This window comes from Parus major, chromosome 2, assembly GCF_001522545.3.
Source record: "Parus major isolate Abel chromosome 2, Parus_major1.1, whole genome shotgun sequence".
Lineage (NCBI taxonomy): Eukaryota > Metazoa > Chordata > Aves > Passeriformes > Paridae > Parus > Parus major.
In genome coordinates, this window is record NC_031769.1 from 122241273 (window position 1) to 122261233 (window position 19961).

The 19961-nt window shown below is 38.4% G+C and overlaps 1 long non-coding RNA gene across 1 annotated transcript in view; it reads right to left on the minus strand.

Moving 5' to 3' along the window:
* Window positions 1-436: 436 nt before the first annotated feature.
* The window catches only part of LOC117243959, a 69646-nt gene continuing 50121 nt past the window's right edge, over window positions 437-19961 (minus strand). Inside the window, exons 3-4 of the long non-coding RNA XR_004496144.1 lie at window positions 18444-18523; window positions 437-920 (exon numbers count right to left, since the gene is read on the minus strand). This is a non-coding gene — a long non-coding RNA (uncharacterized LOC117243959). The remainder of the gene's footprint in view (window positions 921-18443; window positions 18524-19961) is intronic.

Sequence of the window (19961 nt, forward strand, 5' to 3'; positions counted from 1 at the left end):
CATGACAGGTTGCCTAAGCATATTTAAAGGTGCTAGATAATTTTCATTTTCCAGGCCTCCAGCCTCCCTTTGATCCCCATACATCACTTTCCAATTCCTTTCAATTCTATTCCCATGTGCATGGATGCAGCTATGCAACAACAGAGGTTATTTGTAATTAACCCTGAATTGAAGACTCGACCTCCTTGCCAAGCACCAGCCCTAGAACAGAGCCTTCTCCACCTTTCCTGTTGTGTGGTTAATTGCCACTGGGGCCACGGCATTCCCCGTGAAGCGTCTGCAAGCAGCTCAGAGCCAGGGTGACAATGAGGACCTGAATATGCAGGGGCTGATGACACCAAAATTACAGCTTATTTAACAGCATGATTCATCCAGATACTTAACCATAGATTTAAAAATAAATATACACTCTCTCCATTTGAAGTTAGTGAGACAGAAATATATTTTATTGAACAAAGCATGTGTCTGACAAATTCCATAATGAATCAAGCCTTTCTACCATCAAGTCTTAAATAACTAAATTCAGTCACATTTATATTCTTACAAGCTACTATTACAGGAGTGCCCAGGAGTCATCAACAAGGGCTTTAATTTGTGTAGCTCTGTACAGGGTCAGGGGGATAAAAAGGACAAAAGCTTGACAACACAAGAGACAAGCAGCAGGGAGGAGATGGGAATCATGGCACAGAGGGTGGGCAGCACAGTTAAGAGGGGCTCAGCCTGGCAGCAGCCTCGTTGTCTGGAGATTGTCACAAGCACCCTGCCCACCGAGAGCTTTCCATCTGATGGAGGGTAACGAGGCAGCTTCACTGAGGTGTGCAGGGAGCTCCTCGCAGGCAGAGAGAGAGGACATAAAACTGCTTCCTTGAAATGCTAACAAGTGCAGGCTGAAGCTGGCTGGCATCAGTGACCTGTCAGGGCTGAGATGACACTTTGTGTGAATTATAGGTGATCTGTAGGGAAGGTGCAGTTTGAAGCGCCTTGAAGGTGAAGTGCTTCAACTTTAATGTGACATAAAAAGGAAAGCCAGCAGAGGGGTGATGAGAGGGAGCAAAGTGAAAATTCAGTGGAATTAGTTTGCAGCAGCATGACAAAGGTCAGGAAAAGGCTACATCCCTGCCCAGATCATTCCCTCCCATGACCACAATCTCCCAGCTGATCCTCCTCACTACAGGAGTACATGAGGCACTTCCACTAGCACTTGGCAAGTTTGGTTTTTTATTCTCAAATTCAGGGTATGTATGTGATGGAGACTGTACCCAGAATAAGGGATATCATAAAAAATCCCAGAAAAAAAATTATAAAAAAATTTAAATATAATTTAAAAATAAAATTTCTTTAAAATTATATATTAATAAAATAATCTCCAGATAATAAAAAAAGTAATCAATAATTTCCTTATTTTTAGATTTTGATTCATGTTTTTAATTTCCCAAGAATTCACAAGATAAAGGGACATATTACTCCATTAATATGTGTGCTGCATAAAAGAATCAAAATTACAAGTAGTGAAGATTACTTAACTTTTAACATGGCAATTAGGTATAAATAAATGGAAAAAATAAATTATATTAACAAATACAAGTACTTTGTTTAATTATGAGGGAGTTTTTTCATTTCATAAATGCATTTGCTTTCATCTTCTTTCACCTTTTCATCTCTCAGAATTACATAGGTGATGTCATATTCTCTAGACATTGACCTTCTGAATAGATCACTGGAGATCTAATCTGTCACATCTCTTGACATGTCTGAATCCCCACATGGGGCTCATACTCATCATTTACCCTGTTGTAACATTCCACATCCACACGCTGTTTTGCTGTAATTTGCTCCTTTTATTCTGTTCTCCAGCTCTTGTTAACAACCTCATGCACTGGGTTTTTTTTAAAGGAAATCCCAGACTTTGCTTCTTAGCCTCCAGCAATGACCAAACGTGACCAGTAAGCAAAGAGGTCTGGTGAACAACATTCTCCTACATCTTTCATTAATAACCAAGTATCCATTACAGATCTTCTCAGCATGATTTCCTACTGGACTCTTTACACAACATTACTTCCTTCCATTTCCTTCCTCTCAGCTTTGCTTGGGATGCACACACACAAAATAACAAATTAAAAATATCCAACAACCAATGAAACAAACAATCAAAAAAGACTTGGTGCAGCTGTGTGGAAAAATATCCCAGCATCCCTGCACATTTGCACCTGAACAGTAGGATTTGACTGGGATTCACCTGCCTTAATTTTAACCATTTGCAAGGCATTGCATCTTAGCCATTGATTTTGACTGTTCCTTTAGTCTGTGAAGAGAAGTGGCTGTCTCTGGCTATTGATTCATCTTTCTCTCTTTTTGTATCATCTTAGATGAGTCTTCTGACCTTTGAGTAGTTAAAGGTGCACACAGCACAGAGCCCTGTGAGGTGGCTTCTTCCTCCTGCGAACAGGGCTCCTTCTTGTAGTGCAGAGCTGCTACTCTACTGCCAGAGTCCTGCATTCAACAGGGATGAGTGCATTTGCCTTGGTTAAAACAAAAATGGTGAAAAAAGGTTCACTGTCTCACTCCCCACCAGATGGGAAAAAAAAAGCATTCTTCTCTTTCAGGTGCCTCCTGTGTAATGAAAAGGTGATGATCTAGCTTTCTACAGATGTCCTTAAGTGCACCATGTTCCAGACCTTCCTGAAAGCACACTTACTCTGCTCTGTTGTCCAACCACCTCTGGGACAGCATATTTCTGGAAACAGTCCCCATCACTCAGCAGTTACTCAGCTCACTGAAGCATTTCCAGATTTAGGAAAGCTTTCCCTGATAAGCCAATAAGCCTTTAAATAATTGCATACATGTTTGCAAAAACCTCTGCATTATTTACATGTGTAAGTTCAATAATATTTTTAAAGTAGTAAAATAACTGTTAAAACAAGACATTTCCTTTCCCAAACCCATAGTTTCGCTTTCTTGTGAAGTTCATGTCTCTTTAACCTAGTTTCACCCATGCATGCTCTTAACTTGTCAAAACCAAGAGAGAAGAAACACATGCACAGCTCTTAAAAAGCTAACAGTGTCCTGGTAAGAACTCAGAGTTAGAAGAAAACATTTTCATACAAATCAAGTGCTGAAAACATTATTAAAAACAAAACAAACAAAAAAAAACCAAAATAAAAATATTTTATACTATATATATATATTTATATTATATATATATATATATATATATATATATAAAATAAATATAATTTTTTTTATATTATATATAAATACCCAAAATAAAACCCACAAAAACGAGTATTTTGAGAAGTTCTGAACAGGGCATGGGGCAGATTTAACTCCACCTTGACTGCTAAAATAGTTGTGGATGTAGATGAAATGCATCACAGCACAGCAACTATCTCCTCTGCAATTTCCAGGTGCATGTTAGAGGATCTTTTCAGTTTTCCTTCTTCTTACTGTCTCCCTCTCTTTTCTTGGACTTTGATGTCTCCTGTGTTTTTAATTTTCATTTTTATCCCAGTGATAGCCCTTTGAGATAAATTTCTGGTTACATTCTAGAAAAATTCACATTCCTACAAGGAAGGCTTCACATCCAGTATTAATTCATGATTCTACGATTTAGAAGTTCCAGTGAAACTCAGGAAAATGAAGAGAAAATAGCAAGGCTTCCAAAAAAAAGCAGAATTGATCTTTTAGAAATGCACTGCTGAAAGTGGAGGAAAGATAAATATTTAAATCAAGAATGAATGAGAATTAAGGGTCCAAAGTAAATTTTATTGGGCAATTTGGCAACCTATACTTCTGTCTCAAGACATGAGATTTTTTTGTCTTATCATCATTTTTTTCTAAATCTGAGCTCTAAGAAACATTTAAAACCTTTTTCTTTAAACTGTGACTTGAACTATGCACCCATTTATTGAATTATCTATCCCAGAATGAAAACAGGGGATGTTCTAAACATAAAAGGTAGAGTCCTTCCCAGTTCTTGAGGGTATTTTTCAGTCTTTGGATCTAGTTTGATTAAGCAACACACAACACAGCTTCCATACAATGTTCCACCACATTGATGCTGTCCTTACCTAAGAAGAGAAAATGTCACATCCCCTGCTCTGAGGTCTGGTTTTATGAGATTTCAGTGTGGTTGTTTATATTGGAAGATTAAAGCAAACATCAAAGAGCAACATTAGCTCCAAAAAAGATGATCGGAAATAACAAATCATTATAGACTTCTATAATCAGGTGTGGAAAGTTTAACTCAGGTCATTGGAAACGATCTTTTCTGTTTCCAGGTGAGAGGAATTCAAGACTGGTCAGGTAGGAATGGTGACTGAGACCAAACAGCTCTATTCTTGTCACATCAAAAGAATGTGACTTAATGTCCACTCAGCTGTGTGCCTGAGAAAAGATCAAAAAGGATGTATGATAAAAGAAAGAGAATATTTTCCACAAAAATGCTCTAGCCGTGCCTGCAGAGAGATTTCTCTAGGAGCAGAAATGAAATCAGCCACTAAAACCAAGCAAAGAGCAGCTGCAGAACAGCCCCAGGTGTGTGCCACAGCACCCTGGAGGAGCAGCGAGGCAGTGGAAGTGCTGCTCCTGGAGTGCAGAGCCACATTCCAGCCTGGGTCCTCCTCTGGGCCAGCCCAGGAGCACAAACAGCACAAGAGGCAAAGGTTACAAAAGGTTAGAAACATCCTTCAAGCCCATGGATCAGAATAAAGCTCACTTACATTTCTTGAAAAATATGTTTTGCAAAACAAAAAAGAAAATATTTTTTTATTCCACCAATGAAATGTCTTAAATAATATTTTAATAAATTATCAGAAATATTAGTTATACATTCATCTACATTAATAAGTAACTACATATTCATCTCATTCATAAATTTAATTTCTATCATTCTAGCTCTACAGTTAATATTTTTAAAAGACCCTGTTTTTGTCTGAAAATGTGTTTGAGTTTCTAGGAAAGAAAACTTTCCCTTAACAGGAGAATATTTTTTTTTAATTTAAGGTTAGGAAATTAAACATTTCATTGCACTTGTATTTAAGTCCGTCTGGTCTTTAAAAAGTATCTCTTTATTTTAAACCAAAGTATTTTAAATTTTAAAGCTTTGAGATTTTTTTTCTATCTTCTTTCATATGTGGACACTAGTATCTGAATTCATTATTAATTTTTGTGTGACTGAGGCCTATGATGAGGCCTTTTATGTGAATAACAATTTTTAAAATCTTTAAGCTCTCATCCTCCTGTCTGTAGGAACAAGGATGACTTCCAGGTGGCATATCATGCAAATATATTGATATATTTACCTAAGTATATACTTCTGCATGTATATATAGTGGTGAAAAACAATTTTAGGTATGAAATAAGACATACCCTCTTTTGTCAGACTGAAAACAGATGCTAAAACCAGAAATTGAAACAACTTTGATTTCTTGCTCTTCCACTAAGATCTCAGTACTATGTTGACTCCAAGAAGGAATTCAATTCTGGAGCAATAGAACATTTCTTCAATGTATGTCCCACAGAACTCAACAACTTTGCAAAGAAATCAAACCAAAAAAATTTTGTCCTTAAACAAAACATTTAAATTCTGCACTGAAAACTGAAAAGATTATGCAGAGATTTAACATTATTAAACTAAAACTTCCAACTTTTATTTCTAAGACTGATTCCACAACAGAAAAACATCTCTCCAATGCAAAGTTATTTTTCCTCTTATTGAAATTCTATAGTTTGTTACTGAGAAAAAAAATACCATTGAAATGCATTAAGGGACAAGTCAACATGGGAAGGACAATACAGCTGTCAAACAACTGATTTCACATTGCCTAGGAGAAAGAATAATGGCATTTCTAGTGCTGGAAATATAAATGGAGCTTGCTGTTGTTTTAGAACTGTGGTCTAAAATTATTTTGGAAACCTCCAAATATTTCCCCTCAGAAATGTTTTCTTTGTTGAAAGCAAACTAATCCATTAAACACATCTTTGATATACTATTTTTTAACATCCTTGTCCATCAGCCATAAAACTGAGTGTCATTTACAAGGCAAAATAATTATGAAAATATTCAGTTATCAACCTGGACTGGAATGAAATTACAGTCTTACTCCTGAGCCAGGTACAAAGACACATTTGATTTCAAAGAATTGATAAATACGTAACAATGACAGTACTGACTTTTTTTCCAGGGCTGACTATTTATTTCATTGCTTTTGATAATAAAAAAATGGGCGGAAGGGAGAAGTTTACTTAAAAATAAGAGAAATATAATTATTACAGTTTATGAAAATGTAGGTTTCTTGATGCTAGAAGAGGGGCCTTTTGAATGCTCTTTGTGTAAGAAAAGGATATAGAAAATCCCTTCACATCTTCAAAAAAGGATCTAGCTACAGTTAATCACAGGAAAGAGCAGTAACAAATAGCAAAGAATTATCTATCAATTAGTGGAAGAAATGTATCTAAAAGTAGACAGAGGTGAGACAGTCAAGATAGATTTTTCCTAGTAATTTCTAGAAATTTTGATCGTGTGGATATAAATTCTGCTGTGGTACTTGCCCTCAGGTATCATGTCCTAGAGAACATATTCTGTTCAGTTTATCAATAAAACAAAACTTTTTCTTACTTTTTTTCCTGCTTATAGTGATTAATTTCATACATGTCAATCACCTGTAATTCTACATCTCACATAATGTACTAGCTAGAGCATCTCTTCTATTCAATACTTAAATTATATGCACCTTTTACTAAGTCACTGTGTTTCAGTATGCAAAGCAAATGATATAATCCCCATCTTGGAAAGGATGGGCAACCAGAAGAACAGCCTGTCATGAATAAATGCATTTGGATCCAGGGCTCCAAGTGTTTGCATCAGCATGGGACCTGGGACAAGGGAAGAGTCAGTTCTCCAAGCCTCAGTTCTTCAAATTAAGTTTAAAAGTTATCAGACTGCATGTTGCAGTATGTTTTTGTCAGTTTTAACAAGCACATACATAAAATACTGATATGTAAAATACTGTCCATTATCATTATCTTGTTTTCACCATTTCATATATTTGTACTGGAATTTGTCCAGTGCACCATCACTAAGGGTGAAGTAGCTCACTTGCACTGGGATAGCACTATGATATGAAGAAAATAAAGATGACAGGCAAGGCTAATGCAACTACCTCAGTGTTTATTAGATGAAGCAGCACACAAAAATGATGAAGAATTACAGCACTCTCAGTAGAGAAGTTATTTTTTTGATAACCAAGGAAGACCTCAAAGTAGATTTTTATACAGCATTCTCTCATTTCAGCTGTTTTTGAGCATTTATTGAAGCTGAATAGCAGTAGCTTTCTCCCACTGAAGTCCCACTGGAGACTACCATGCACCCTTGCAATAACTGGAGAGGTCTCAGTGGAGACCAAGCAGAAAGATTAATTGAGGTTTCTAGGATGAAATTTCTCATGCCCTGATTAAATTCCCATAAATCCCTAAAGCAGAACCATCATAAGTCTCAAGTGAAGTCCAGGTACACTCTTGGCAAGGCCTTACCCACTTTCTGTCTGGGAACACACATAGTTTTATGCAGCTGCTTACATGGAACAGGAGTCATCCCATCAGTCACTGGTAATCATTGCTTTATAAAGTCATGTGGAAACATTGTCTAAAGATGCAGCTGAGGCCAGTGCAAACAGCATTAATTGAAAACAAGAGACTTTCCATGGGCCAAAGCACTTACAACCCAGATTAGTAAGACACTAAAAGGGGTGAGAAAGTTAATAAGTTTCATCAATACTGTCAAATTCATATTAACTGATGAAGATAGGAAATCAGTAACCTGTGTCTGAATGCACATATAGCCCTCCAGTGGATATGTGTTAATCCACAGAGGATGAGCTGATACTTCTGAATTCCTGCTCTCTGCTAGTACAAGCTCTTGTAACACACCTTATTAATTAGGGAAGTTTCTTGGCTTAACATGTCATGTAACAGCAACAGATGAGCAGGCAGAGAATGTACTGATATTGAGCTCTAAGAAGAAAAATGGACTAAATTGCTGTCTAAGTTCATGGGAAGCACCTTGGCAATTGAACCTTGAGCACAGTACTTGTTAAGTAAAATGCATTAGTTTTAAACCACCATTACATTTGCCTTGACAGTTGTACATAAATAGACCTGACTTGCTAAGCTTCAATAACTCTTTATGTTCCAAATAGTTCTTCAGTTTCTTTACAAAAATGACATAAATTAAACACAATGAAAAGCACAGATTTTTTTGATGGGAAGCTCACTCTCTCTTTTCCTTCCTTTCCCATCTATATTTCCCATCCCTTCCAATCAAGGACACACTGGCCATTCACATCAGAGATGGCATCTAGCCTGGTGTGACCAGGACATGGTCCTGCTGCCCCTCAGCGCCTGAGGCTGCAGTGCAGAAAGGCTGAGTGCTGCTGTTCTGGTAGGAGTGAGGTGAAGTGGGGCAATAGGTAACACCAGCAGGCAGGAGACACAAGGCAGATTTGGGACTGAAGCCAGTCCTGAGCTGTGGCAGAACAGACCCAGATGGGCCAGCAAGCCATGAGAGTGGGGTTTGTCCCTGATGGGACAGTGACACACTATGGCCAGGATGCTGATATCGGCTTGGGGTTTGTATTGCCTGAAGTTAACCTCTCACAGGGTTTCACTGGCCTACAAGATTTCTCTGCTTTTGCCTTGTGTCAAGTAACACTGGAGATGGGAAACATGAGAGAAAAACTTCAAAATAAAAAGAAAGTCAAATCCTAAGATCTTTACCTTGGATAGGCAGAGAAAGGGGCTGATTGTGAGGTGTCCTGCATTTCTTAACCTCAGTCAACACATAATCCAAATTCCTATCATCACAACATTTAAATTACATTTGTATGGTCTCTTTCTCTTAAAAAGATAGCAAAGGTAGTGTTGCTGAGGTTTCTTTCAGCTATCCACAAGCTATTTTTTTAAACTTGGATCTAACTTCCAAACAAAGTCAGACCTGAGCTTAGACCACAAACACACTCAAATTACAAAAATTAGGAGCACAGAATTAGATTCTCCAAATCAGAATTGCAAAATGAATGACCTGATTTTCTGAAGTTCTTACATGTAACAACTCCCACAGATGTCAGCAAAAACTTTAATTCAGAGTTTAACTTCAGTGCTTTAGAAATCAGGTCACTTGTTCAAGTACCTAAATATAGAAGAGTAGCTACAACTTTTTCTTTTTCTTTTTTTTTTAAATACTTAGGTTTAGAGTTCAAAGCAGGTTATTCCTTCAGATCCTGCAAGAGAACTTTGCAAACCTTGGTTCGGGATCCAAATTCGGTAAGCAGACACAAAGTCCAGGGGTGTACAGAGCCATGGCTTCAGTTCCCGGCCATTTGGAGGAGGGATCTCTGCCTTTTGTTCTAGTTATCTTGTAAGAGACCCTGACAGCTCAACATCAGCCCCATCCAAAGGTGCTCTTTGTTCACCTTCAGACAGTTTATCAACCCCTGAATTAACAGCAGATGCATGACTGGGTATAAAAAACTCAGGCAGATATTGGAAGTGCCACCTCACATATTAAAAAAAGCATGAGTATGCAGAAATTATTAGTTACGTAGGTATGACTATTAATAATGGTATCATGTACACAGCTATAAAAATAAATGGTAAGTGGCAGATTTTTCTCTGAGTGCTTTCCTTAGATTTGCCTAAAAGAGATTACTGTTTGGTTTTGTGTATATTCTTGCCTATTTGTGTACTAATTTGCTGCCAGGAAGTAGAGAGATTAGCAGAGGAACAACTTTTGCAAATGACAGACCTGGAATCACTAAGCTGAAACCTACTAGAGACATAATCAGATGGAAATGCTGATATTTTTGTGATGTATCCATTGTGCATGAGATGATCCATATGGATTGTTTTTTAGGATTCAGTATTTAGTTCAGTTCTATAGTTCCAGCTGTTGAGGGGTGATTATTTGCTCTTTCTCTACAGATGTTTGATGAAAGACTTCTTGTCTCTCTGCTTTCAGCCTAGCAAAACCATGCACCATTGTCCCTTCAAAACTAAATGTTTGTTTCTGCCCCTAAACTCCCCTCTATTTTAATTAAGGAAATGATGTTTGGAAGGCCAAAGACATTAACACCTGAGAGAACAAAATTACTCCTATACAGCTTCTTCAAAACAAATCTTTCCTGTACCTCAAAATATAAAATGCATGCAAAAAAGAACAACAAAAAAAAAAGGGTCAATATTGTATTGGGCTCTACATGTAGATTTCTATTTACCTAAATCTTTCCTTGCACCCATCTGCAAACCTTCTTTCAGCCCAGATGGCCTTCATTTCTAGCTGGAAGAGAGGGAGAATCCCTGTTGTAGAGAGTAATAAGCATGACTGGCAATGGGTCAATATTCTGTTTACTCCCCAATTCTTCCTAAGGTCATCTTCTGTAAGATTTAGTATGCTCTCTAATGGTCAGCTGAATGCCTATAAATCTGTTGGTTTACTTTCTACTGTACTCTGCAGACAAATTACATCCTGTGCCAAGTCCATTACAAATACAGACATACGTCATACCTAGCTGGCAAAAAGATGGGAGAGAGAAACACTGGGTGACAGTGCAAGGTGACACTTGAGAACAGCTTCTGCTTTGGGGGATCTTTAACAGGAGCAGCAACAGATGAGTCTAACTCTTACCACATCTGTTCCTAAGCGGTCCGTAAAACCACAGTGCAACTCGTGCGGTGTAGCTGCAATTATGCACACAAGAAGCTGGGTTTGAGGGATTTCATTAACCTGCTGAGAACTGAGGAGCCCAATGTGTGTTGTGGCCGGCTGAGGCAGTCAGAATTGCACAACAGCAAAGGGCCAGCCTGCTGTGTGAGGCAGAAAAGAGTGATCTGAAGCAGCAGGGAGCTGGCAGCCCCAGGTACCCCAGGCAGGTCTCAGCTAGGTGCTGCCAGACATGCATTTCACTGTGCTCCTCTCTACTGCCTCCCCCCTTCCACTGTCTGTTTTTTTCACTCCTACCCCATGCAACAATTGACTAGAAACCTGATGGATTTAACAAGTCATAGAGAAAAGGCTTTTTCATCCAAGAAGACAACCAAGCCAAGTGTTCAGTTTTTCATTCACAAGCAGTCCCCAGGGACACTCCTGGATTCCCCACGATCACCTGCCTCCCAAGAGCTGCCAGGGGATGGGAGAAAATAAATTCCCTTCCTGCATTCGCCTTTCTATATGTCTGAATTATTTCCATATTATTTAAACTACTTGGACGGGTTTCCAAGTGACTGCAACATAGATGGAAAGTTCAGGATGCTGACAGCAGGGATGTTGTCATGGTGACAGATAGGGAGACAGGGTGGTTAGAAACTTGGAGGCAGGTAATTAAAGATGCCCAGAAGCCAGGGACAAGGGTTTGATATTGCCCTGTTACCCTGAGGCAAAATTCAAATGAAGATGAAACCTTCTGCCCCATGCTTGTAATTAATGCTTCCAATTGTGCTCTCAGGCACAGGGATTCAGAGTCTTTACATTCAACTGTAAACTGAGGAGAAAGTGTTTTTTGCAACAGAACACTGATTCATCATTTTCCTGTGCATTTTGGTTTCTCTGTTTCTGCAGTGGCAGCATGCAACTGACACAAAATTCCTTGCCAGCTGTGGATGACCCTGTAATTTGTGACATACGGTTTGTTTGGTATCTATTATCCACAATGTAAATTGTCAGTGAGTGTGGTAGGCTGGACACCACCTGCCCACCAAGCTGCACTGTCACCCTGCTCCTCAGCAGGACAGAAGGAGAGGGGGCAAGAAAATAAATTGGATAAAGGTCATGGAACCATATAAAGAGACTGTCCAATAAAGCAAAAGCAAAGGTCCCACACAAAAGCAAAGGAAAACAAAAGATTTTATCTCCTCTTCCCATCAGTAGGTGATGTCCAGCTCTCTCACAGGAACAGGGCTTGTAGTGATTGCTCCAGAAGACAAACTTTGTAAACAATGAATGCCCACCCTCCCTTTCTCTTAACATTTATTGCTGAGCACATGTCATATAATATGGAATATCCCTTAGGGCAGTTTGAGTCAGCTGTCCTGGCTGTGTCCCCTCACATGCTGGGTGTGTCTTTTCCACCCCCAGCTTACTGGTGAGGGAGGGAGTGTTGGTGCTGTGGGAGCTGTGCTCAGTCAGCATACTGGAGTGTTATCAGTGACTTTCTAGCTCCAGATATAAAGCACTAAAACACAGCACTGTGAGGGCTGCTGTGGGGAAAACTGATTCCATCCCAGCCAGACCTAATACAATGAGTCAAAATATTCTGAAAATAAGATCTGTCTGACTCATTACAGTGTGAATGATTATCTGATTAAAAATATAATTTATTTTTTTTTAATTACCTACTTTCTAGGAGAAGCAAGAGAATCCAAGCCTTGTGCCTTTGGATTGCAAATATATATGGTTCAGCATGAAAAAAAAAATCCAACTTGCTTCCCTCTGTGGTAGTAAGCATACAATTATGCACAGTTAATTTATTTGTGTTCATTATGTCCACATGGACACTTACGTACTTGTGCTGCTACAAGCAGGGTCCTTTATGCTATGTGATTTGGTGACTCTGTAGTTTATCCCTTGTTGCAAAATATGTTCCAGGTACTCAGCTTCCCTCGTGCACAAAAGGGCTCTAGCAAAGCCTTTGTGGTGCAAGGAAAAGCCTGAGAGTGTGAGCAGAATGCCAACTGCAGCAGTCATGTCCTCCTGCACTCTGAAACAATAGGACACAGACCTCAGCAATACAATTTATCTCAAAGAGCTGCTAACTCCAAAGCTCTGGAAGTAGGAAATGGTCAGCAAAAAGTGTGGAAACATCACAAAATAATATAGCAATAGTAACAGAAGATTGTATGGCCAGTTTTGAATCTGAATCTCTGTTTAAATGCATTTGGAGCTCCTGCAGAAATGCTCACATTCCCAGCAGTGAGGTAGAATATAGGGATCTTGGCACAAATTTTGGATGCATTTGGCTTTGCTGTAGGATGCCTTTCACCTACAAACGGATGCAATTATACATGCAGAAATCTAAGTGCATTACTTTTTTATTATATGTTTACAGGAAATGTTATTGTAGCTAGTGTGATATATCTCATTAACCAGAACTTGGAAAATGTAACATGATTGATATGTATGTAATCTTTTTGTACTGAAAGTCTTTTTGTCCACTGAATGTAGTCTATATTTTGTGCTATCTGCACACTAGCTGAAAACCTGAAACTAAACAATTATTGCAAATTTTGTAAAAAAGAAAAGAAAAAACCAATAACCAAACAAATGGAAAAAAATATACCCAGGAGAGAAAGCATGGTCTCATTTTTTCTGTTTGTTTAAAAATGTTGAGGAATCAGAGCATATCAGCAATATTTTAAAACACTGAAAACTTAGGCATTTCAAAGATGTGCAAATAACCTCAACTCTGTCCTTGATTACTGACATAAAGTCTTTTTTTCATCAGCTGATTACAGCCTCCTTCCCTTGAAGCAACTCAGAGGCCACTGATTCAGCTCAACACCTGGCAACCTGCCTTGCTTCTGGAGCTAAATTTCTGTGTCAGAGATTTTCAGGGGAAGACAACAGTGGCAGATCCTTCAATAGCAGCTGCTTCATTTAATGAAGGGAAAGAGTCTTAGTGCTGGAGTCATTTGTTGCCATAGCTTCCCATGTTAAAGCCAGAGAAACCATTAGAGCATCTTTCTAGCAGAGACCAAAGATTTTAATTCAATTACACTGATTCTGAGTGCAATATTTTGAGTTTAGCAAAAGCATATCTCCCCAAAAGCTCTCCACATTGTTTGAATGTGCATGCTATTTTTCATTTCAGTTTCTGAAGTTTTGACTTTTAGCTACTTCTTCATCTTCTTATTCTTGGATATTTTTGAAACCAGGAGAAGATTTAGACATTCTATCAAGTCCCTTCTCGATATTCCATTTGATCAACTGTCTGCTGTGACCATTTGTCAAGCAAAGAGCACCCCACCTTGCATGCCTACTCTACAATTCTTGGTTCATAAGCTGGCTCTCATCTGGACATAAATAGTCAAAAAATACTTTCTGCCCTCCATTTAAAGGTCTATAATACCCTTATACTCATCAGAGTGAAGAGTGTAAGTATGCACCCCTGAGGAATAAAAATCCCTCCCTCTCTCTCATTCCTTCTGTCTCTCCACTAAGGAACTCAGCAGCTTTGCTTGTTTTAAAGATGGGCAAACAGAAGCACAGAAAGGATAAAGCCTTATTCTGTATTATATGTCAGACAAGGGCAGACCCTGCAGCCTAAATCTCCTGGCTAAATCCAGCAATGCATTAATAACACCAGAGCTCTTATCCCTTGCTGCTGGTTGTCTTCACTACACAAACATACTCTCATATTTCACAGTTTCACTGTGTTAAAATGTATCAAAGATGTCTATTACTGCCATTTTTTAGGAGATTTCTATTTGTTTTCCTATAAGGCACTTGCAGATTCACTGCAAATCTACAAAGTTTCATTTTTATCCTTTGGTTTCTTATCAGACAGAGAAGAAAGCAATGCAGTCAGGAACTCAAACCATTATTACTTCTACCTTTGTGTGTTCTGTTTAAGGTGCATGCTAAAATGCAAAGCAGAAACAACTGACTATACCAGAAAAAACACGTTCATTTGGACATGAAACACAGAGAGGCACCGGCACCCCGTATTCTGAATACACTGATCTCTCAGAGCAACAGAAAGGTAATTTCCTACCAACAAGGAATTGATCTCCACATTGCACACACAAGCATTTCCTGGAAATGTCAGATGATGTCAGATGGTGGATTGATAAAGTCTGCAAGAATTAGGAGCACAGATGTGTATTTACTGAATTGTTTCAGTACTACACATGCCTTTCAGTCTCATAGTTTCAAATAAATAACATATATTTGCTAAGTTTAGTGAGTTAATGACTGTGAAGTCTCAATGTATACGTGCAATAAGAAGTCAACTAGCTTGTGTTCAAGCCAGGCAAAACTGATCCATGCCACAGTTGTAACTCAACACACACCAGAGCACACATCAGACTGCACTCTTGCTGTCCTGGAAAAAAAAATATACATTGTCAAATCATCATGTTCTGCAGAAGAAGTAGACAATTACATGAAAGACTCAGCAGCTCTTTAGTTGTTTACTACTAACACTGTGATTTATGGAGAATAAAGTGTCCGATTCCTTACAAGACATGATGTGAATCTACTGGAATGATTTGATCTAATAGTGTTAGAGCATACACAGCTTAGATAAGTCATTCATAATTTACCATATACAGCTGGTATTTTCCTACCTACCAATGTTCTCAGATGGATCCTGTTAAATCCCATTTCACAGTGGCCATGGATTTCTTCTGACATGCTTGATTATAAAGGCGGGAAATGTTTTCAGACATTAGATCATAATTTGGCTAGTGATACCCACATGAGTGTCAAACAGTTGCAGCAAAGATAGGGTGTCTTCAGTCCCAGGTTTAAATTCAGCATACAGGACAACCAAAAGAAGATGGAACACTTGGTTTGTCCTGCAGTAGACCTATTGCCTCCCCAGCTGATCAAGGGATTCGGATGAGATTCCCCGAGGAATCTGAGTGTGCCAAACTATTCTGCTCCAGACACAACACTTGCTTAAGTGCTTCTAACCCAGGGGCTGAATTTAACGTTCAAAATCATAACAAGGGACATGGAAACCAATTCCTGATCACCGCAGAGTAATGTGTTCTTCGTATATGATCACTACTCAAAACTTATCTAGGAAATTAATTAGACTTTTAATGTTCTGTTTTCTTCACTGCTTTTATTTGCAGGTTAAGAAGACTGTAATCATTCACAGGGAAATCTTGGGCCCCCCATAATCAAATTTTGTTATGGAGACAGCCTAGCATTGTTAGGATTACAAGATTATTGGGATGAACTGTGCTGTTTCCAAACGCCGGAGTGGTTCTCCTCCTCTCTCCTGCCACTGTTGACAACAACAACATGGAGAGGCTCCTCCCACAGTGCAAGATGGTCATCCCATTTCAAATTCCAGGCTGGACTTAGAACAGGATCAAAACTGTGTGTGCATGCACATACCTGCACAGCTACAAGGGGCCTGGCAGGGCACACTTCTGTGTGTTCCTGTCTGTCCACCTGCCTGTGACTATATGAGAAAGTTAAAGAAAGGTTTAAAGAACTGTTTTCCCTTTTGTGTTCTTATGCCTCTCTACTGATTTCTGCAAGAATCCTTGAACTACTATTCTAATTCCCCTACTTCTTCCACTGGGTTATACCTTATGACAGAGAAGTACACCTTTCACAGCTTGCTGGTCCTCGGTGAAGAACAGGAGTTGGTGCTTTTGCAGGTTTCCACTAGTAGGGGAGAATGAGCAGGGAACTCTTCCTGCCTCAGCCACAGGACGCAGAGACAAACCATCCTGTGTATTTTTCACCCACAGAAATTGTCTGATCACTTTTCTGCTTGTCAGGTTTTAGTTTAGCTGGTGTGCACAGGGAAGAAATCTGAATTACTGGATTCCCATTGGCATTGTAATTATCGTCAGACTTCTGTGGTCTCCAAGAGTCTCAGTTGTCTACTGAGTCTCTGCTAACTCTGTCTGCTCAGCGTCTCAGGCACCTTTTGATTTTTGCAATATTCTTAATTCAGAACTAGCAATTCCACAGCTGTTTCATTATAAAACTGATTAACAAAATGTCATGTGGATACACACCTTCCAGAGTACTGCTACCATGTTTACACATAAAAAGAAGTTTGATAAATCTTTAGCTTTGTTTCAGTAGTTGCTTTACACCAATTTAAAGCCCACTAAATGCTAAAACCACTTCCAAGAATTTGCACCATGAATTGATCTAAATTTGCTACTTTGATTTTTCTTGCCATCTGTCAAATTATAGACTTTCATTCCATGTATATTGCCAGATAATAGTCACTAAATAGAAAAAAAATATAGAGCTGACATTGCTACCTCCAAAAGTCAAATAAGCCTAGATACAAGTACATTAAAAAAAAAGAAAGTAGCTTTGATTAAACTCAGAAAGAATCTAAGCATATTCAGGAGTGATTGGTAAATAGTATTATTTGCATGAATAAGACACATTCAGAATGCAGGAGGATAACAGAAGACACGTAAGACATAACTGGTCTTACACCAGAGGCAATAAACTCAGGGGGGGCACAGTGTAGATAAAGTAATTGTACCTGGTAGCACTCCAGACCTGGAGTACCCACTCCCAGTAGCAGCTGAATGTTATAATTTGTCAGTGGGCATTTTCATTTGTTTTAAATTCCCTGAGAATAGCTGGACTCAAATTTAGGAGCTCAACATACTTTTGAAGAAAAGACTGTGGATAAGTGTTAGATGTATAATCTCCTTAATATTAATGCTGACACAGAAAAATATGGGAATTTATTAATGCACCAAAAGTACTGTATTTTTATGTGACTTGCTACCCTCAGAGTTAGAGATGATGGAAAATAGATTCAATGCTCTCTTTTATATTTTAGAACAGTTTTATTAAGTAAGTTTATGCCAGTAAAATTTTATTGCGTGCTTTTATGGTATTTCCCTGTCCTTTTAGAATTTGGAATACAATTTCAATTGATCTTAGTGTAATAAATTTTTAAATCAAAAGTAGCATAAAGGTTCAGAACAATTATCTCCTTTAACAGGTAGCGTATTTGGAAACACATCAATACTCTAGAAAAATGCATATTATTATTTCCATTGAACATGAACAATCTATCAGTTCCTCTAGCTCACTTACGTGCCACAAGAAACAACAATAGACTCTTGGAGTCTGTCAAATCTTAGATTAATAATAAATGAGCACCAAATGATAAACAGAACCTTTCACTGTTCTATTGCTGAAGATTACTGCGGGGTAAATACTAACAGGAAACCAAGCAATGTTAAACATACAGCTTAATGGATGCATTATTTACAACCTGAAAATAAATCCAAAATTCACACTAAACTAAAAGGATTATGTTATGAACTAAAGGGCCTATGTTAAAAAAAAAAATGTGCTCTGAAGCACAAATTATATGGAAAATATTTTAAAAGAAACTAATTCTCAATATTTAATTGCAGAAATGCCCAGGGAATTCAGAGTTGTCTTAGGCTTAAGCCTTTGATTCATTGATGTTGCTGATGTAGAGAAATATGATGACTGGAAAGAGAAATGCTGTTTGGGAAGGCTAGAGGACCTAAAATTTCAGCAGAATTTTGGTGGAGAGAATGAAATTGCCCAAATCAGAATACATTCAGAAGAGAGCCCTTGCTATAGTGCTTACAGTGTCAGACCCCATTAGAATTTATCTTTTAGAAAAAGAAGACAATGAAATATCTTCTGACATCACATTTTAATATAGCCAGATGGAGGATCGTGCATTTAGGAATCTTACCTAAAGGGTCCATGGAAGCAGTGACAATAAGGGAGCATATCAGAGTCCCAATACAAAGTTAAACCAGCTATATCTTCATCCTGTCATAAATAGGAAAGCAAGCAGAAATAGATGTTTAGAAATAGGCATTTGAGGGATTTTTTTCCTTTGTTTAGCACATAAATGAAACTATTAGTAATATAATAGTAGCAGCCCTTTGTATTGTCAAAAGTCTGTTGAAAACATGCCTCATCCTGAAAGCAGCACAGTAGCACCAAGTTGCCTGTTTCTTACATGTAAATCAAAATGACTTTTATAAAAAAAAAACAGATTGGAAACACAGATCAAGAAGATACCATGCTTACAAAATAACTATTAATGCCTAAATTTCTTTTCCCAGTGCATCAAGACTTTTTCCTGAGCAATGAGTATGTGATTCTGACTAGGAGCTGCTCTGCTCACAGGGATTTTGAGTCCTCACCCACCATGCTGGTTGCACCCAATAGCACTTAGGGTAGTTTGCTGTACAATCTGTCCCCCATCCAAAGAGATGAGACTGCCGTGGAGACATTTCATTAAACACATTATCACTTTAGTCTCTCTCTCTCTGTGACCATCTTAATGCTCTTGTTTCCTTAGGGAAGGTTACCTATGTTTTTTGAGGGCAGAGAGGGACCCCATTGTAGATAGTAAATGTTAATGTAAAACGCATATTCAGGAACACATCACAGCTTGAGAAGAACTGGAAATGTACTCCAGTATTTTACTGCAATGGTGGGCAGAAGATTGCATAAAATGCCCAGAGGATTGCATTCAGACTCCTGGACAGCTTCTTCTACTACAACTTGCATTTAGAGCTCTTCTTTAAAGGAAGAAGGGGAGGCAGCAGGGTAAGATCCGTTATTGATGGATGCAAGACAAGCAATAATCATCATTCCATCAAAGACTAGACTTGGAAATAAGGAAGCATTAATTAATCTGCTCCTGCCTCAACTGCTCCTTCTTAACACCTCTCCTGAATATACAAATAAAGTCCTACCCCCAGCCATGACAAATGCTCTGGGTTGCACGGGACCTTAATGATCATAAGTTCATTGAACACTTAATTCCAACCCCCCTGTTATGGGTAGGGACAGCTTCCACTGGACCACGTTTCTTAGAGGCTCAAGGAAAGGAAAGATCCTGGGAAAAGGAGTCACCTCTCTGAGCTTCATGGGAAAAATCTGAGCTCTATAGACCAGGACTTTCTTGGGATTCCATATAAGAAAAGTCTTGTTACTCTATTTCAGAGTCCTCACAATGTCACATTGATATTTTCTGCAACAAAGATGATAAAAACCCATTTAAATGGCCTCTGGAAAATAAATATATTAAGAGCAACAACTTGTCTTCCCTGCAAGAGCCAGGCTTCATTCCAATGTAAGGGAACATGATAAAGTTCGATTTCCTAATAGCCCAGAGACCCAAGCAGGAAAAGCAACAAATGGGGATGTGTGTTTTCAGGACTATATGTTCACCACATTAAAAAAAATTTCTATG